Consider the following 4,316-nt stretch of genomic DNA (forward strand, 5'->3'; position numbering starts at 1 on the left):
AGATCCTTTTGAGTCCCATACAGCATGATTTGCTTTTCCATACAAAATATCTCCCACATCATTTAAAATGATTTTGTGGAGCAGAGCAGGGCAGTGCCACTGAAAAGTGCCAGGAAAATGCACTGCCAGGTGTGAGTCATTGCTGAACTCCAGCACTCGTTTCATTGTTCACCTTTCAAACACAAGACAACCTGTGCCCTACTGCAGAGTTGCCTGCAGGTGCCTTGATGGAACATGCAATGAGGAGCCTGCCAGACAAGGAGAGGATGGTTTGATTTTTCTTCTGCAGTTTGAGGAACTCTCTCCATTTCCTGTGAATGCCTGAGGTGACATGGCATAACCATCCTTATCCTTGGGTGAAATACTGGCATTTCTGAAGTCAAAGAAATCAAAGAAATCTTCCCTTTTCTCTTTCAGTGGAACCAGGATTTCCACCACGCATGTTTCAGCGCTATGTTCTTTCAGGTATGGAAACACTGAAATGCTGGAAATGACATGAATTTATCTAGCCATGTAGTCAATTTCCCAACAGTAGTAGCAGAATCAGACTGAATGTAACTTACTGATCACCAAATCTGTCTTGAAAGTTGGATGGCCAGCATGGGTTTCCACTGCACCATTTTGCATAGTAAGCTTTATACATTTTGTGGATACCTAGAAAGTTTCACAGCAGGTTTACTGTAATGAAATCTGAACACAAGGAGATCAGATATCTAAGCCTAAACTTTGTATATTTGTAGGCTATATTCTTTTGATTAAATACATATATCCACAGTAATTTTAAGACATCTATTCTAGGATGAATTGAGTTACTCCCTAGATCTGCATTGACTCTTAAGAGTCAATACAATTACTACAATTAGTCACATGAATTTCATACTTTTATACTTATTCTTTGTAAGTACTCTAGGGTTTTAATGAAATGGGGCTGGAATGCTAAATTATTTAGTGTTACTGAGATAGTTACCACAGAAACATGAGCAGAGAATTGTATTTTAACTTTAGAAGCTGTGTATCTCTGCAAAATTTTTACTTTGGTTACTACCAAATTAAATATTTCAGTTGAATAACCATTTTCTTTTCAGGTACTGGACAAATATCTCTCACAACTACTCTTCACATAAGCTCCACTTATAAGGCCAGAATTCTACGTGCAGATTTCCTTTGAATGTAAAACTTCTGGTGACAGTCTAAAGCCAAGCACTCTGAACATTTAGTTCTAGTCCATTTATTTTTGTTTACCTCTGTGCTTCATTATAATGAGATACACATTTTTGTTATCAAGGACTGTAATTACTCGTGTCCATAGAGCAGCTCACCAGAGAGTATAATTATTGCTCACATGTCGGCTCAAGGCAAGAATTAGACTCAAAAGTATGAAATGGTCATTACTCCTACATTTTACTTTGTTCACCTCCTGGTAGCACCTAACAGATCACCTATGCCTGTCCTAATTTTACAACACAAAGAGATTAAACTCCTGCCTCTGTATTCTTTTTTGTGAGGGAGAGTCATACCTGAGAATGAAGCTGGCTATACTCACAAAGACACAGAGATGATTCAGGAAGAGGGCCACAGGGCAGCACAGGGCAGCACACGGGGCAGCTGGACACATGTGCAGCATCACCAACATCACAGACGTGTCTGAGGCTGCAGAGATGCGACAGATGGTCCTGGGTGAACAGCCATGGAGAATGTTCTCTTCCTTGGAAAAAGCAAGGTCTTGGGGTAAGCTGAGCATTTGCTGGAGAGATTTATCCAGGATGGAACTGACACAGCCATTGCTCATATGTGTAGTAGACCAAAAAGTGGTTTGATGTGGCTGCCAAAGACCCCATCAAGACCAGGACTACAGCAGGGATGACCAGAGAGCCTGCACTATATGCTCTCTGTAGGTGCCACTCATGCCCATCTGCCTCCAAGTGTAACTTGCTCCAGAGTTCAAAAGCACTTTTGGCACAGGAAGACACTGGACTGTCCCGTACTCACCTGAGGAACGGGAGCAAGTGAGGGCTGCTGCCCAGCACAGGTACCCATCCACTGCTGTTACACTGGCCTGTGCACTGCTGACACTTCTGGTTTCTTCTGTTTTCTGTCTGAGAACTCTCACAGTTCAGTACAACAAAAATCTTCAGGCTTTAACACAGTGTATTGGGTTTGTGGTTTGTGCTATTGTGTTGGGCTAATCCAAACAAGTTATGCCCAATAAAGCAACAAAAAACTTCAAACATCCCTCCTTTGCCTATTACCAATGAATCCTAGGTCTCCCAATAATTTAAAAATATCTGGTGCTCAGGCTTTTTTTGGCTGCCTTTCTGTGAGTTTGTGTGAAGACTTTCCTCCACAGCAGGAAGTCCTGACCATCTCAGTGCTATGTTGCAGGGCATGTATGCATACTTCCCATTGTTTGGGGAGCTACAGACAGAGCTACAATGCTACAGTTGGCCAAGATTTCTCCATAAGGCACTGGTAAGGTACATGAGCCTACATAGAGATGACCACCCTGCTCTCCACCCTATGACTGAGTAAATAATTTTCCTCTATATTCATACAAATAATTCAAAAAATATATATATTTTTTCAGAAAATTGTCTCCATTACTGCAATGTTGGAAGTGGTAAGGAAGAGTGAGTCAGCTGTGAACATTAAGAATTCTGTTTTAATATCTTTTAGTAATAAATGTTCACAAACAAGCACAAATTAAGTTTGTTCTCTATTTTAAATTCATTTTTCCTCTTCAGTTTATAAGACTCATATCTCACTACAGGATTGTAAGTGGTTTCACAAAATTGCTTCAAAAGAAATGATTCTGTAGAGTTTGCATATACTTGATATATATCTTTGAAATTATTTGTTCTTGTGCATGTTTTTAGTTACAGAATAAAGACTGCTTAAACTTTTATTGAGACAATTCAAGTAATTTCCTTATAACTAAATGAAAAACACATCATTAAAAGAAGATTTAAAGGCAAGAAAAACCCTTTTATGAGAGCTCAACTCTTGAATAATTACTTTAGCTCTGGCAGTGAATTCTTAGTTATTTAACGAAATCTTAGTATGCACTACTTTATCCCGAATGCATCATGAGTTTTCAGTGAAAGAAAATGAACTTTTGTCCTAATGTGTACTCTGGAAGTGAGAGACACACGGGACATATTATAGCAGGGCATTTTAAATGTTATTTGCTTAGGTATCTTGGAGGTATCTTGAGTGCCAATAACAGCAATTTCGGGTTCTCTGTCAGGCTGTGCAGGAAAACATGCGTCATTGTCCTTTCCTCCCTCACCCACCAGTTCTGGTGATACAGCAGGGTGATGCAGCGTCCGTGTCCCCAGGTCCGTGCCCAGCATCCCCCCTGTGACTCAGCTGCAGCTCTTCCCCAGCCCTGCTGTGCCCGCTCGGTGCAGCTGCTGCTCTGCGGCACCGCCACGCCAGCGCCCAGGGGCTGCAGAAAAGCGTCCGCACTGAGGCTGCAACTCCTCTCACCTACCCTCCGCTTTCTAGAGGTTAGAAATACAGAGACTACTCGATTCTTTTTCCAGATAATGGAAGGAGACAGGAACAGCTGGCCAAGATTTCTCTGGGTGGATGTCACCACTCTCCAAAGGTGTCTGTCCTGCACCTACAGGGACATCAGCTGGCTAACGCTAACTGCATGTGTCACTGCCAGGTCTCAAGAGTTTGCAGAGACAGAGCTTGACCTTAATGTGCACCAAAATTATTTTAGCATTAACAGAACCATTTTTGGCAAGCATAAAATTTAAGTTGCTCTAAATAAGGAAACATCTGCACATGGTCCTCCCAGTACTTGGGCCTAATATTTCAAATGTTGCAGATTATAAGATGCAAGAGCAATACAAAGAGCTTTCTCAGTGATGAAGAAACATCATTAGAAGCTTGTGAAATACTTCTCTAAACCACTGAGAACCATTTTGCCAATAGGTCAAGTGCAAACTAAGTTAATTCAAAAGGACTACTAATACTGATTTTTGAAAATTAATAATAATAAAAAAAATACTACCATTACCTGAGCAAAATTAAAGACAAAACCAGGAAAAATATAAGCAAAATGTGTATATTTCTCAAAGATAATTGCTGGAAGTATATTTATGTCTCTAAGTACAAAGGGGTTTGAAAATCATATTACTTATATCTCAGCACATTTAAAGTAATATTAGATAAAAAATTCCAGTGAGTATAGGTCCAATTAAAAGCCATCTAGCATAGAAGAACTGCGCTCTCATTATGTGAAGTGCTTCCTAATAAATAAGTGAACCACTGAGCAAATTCTTCTCATTCATAACCTGTGCAGAAGA

General features: G+C 40.2%; 1 long non-coding RNA gene across 1 annotated transcript; it reads left to right on the plus strand.

The window, feature by feature from the left end:
• Positions 1–204: 204 nt before the first annotated feature.
• On the plus strand, positions 205–2,880 carry LOC134547704 (uncharacterized). The gene is made up of 3 exons (XR_010079561.1): positions 205–326; positions 418–465; positions 1,086–2,880. It is a non-coding gene; the product is annotated as an uncharacterized LOC134547704 (long non-coding RNA).
• Positions 2,881–4,316: the final 1,436 nt, after the last annotated feature.

This window comes from Prinia subflava, chromosome 2 (genome assembly GCF_021018805.1).
Source record: "Prinia subflava isolate CZ2003 ecotype Zambia chromosome 2, Cam_Psub_1.2, whole genome shotgun sequence".
Taxonomy (NCBI): domain Eukaryota; kingdom Metazoa; phylum Chordata; class Aves; order Passeriformes; family Cisticolidae; genus Prinia; species Prinia subflava.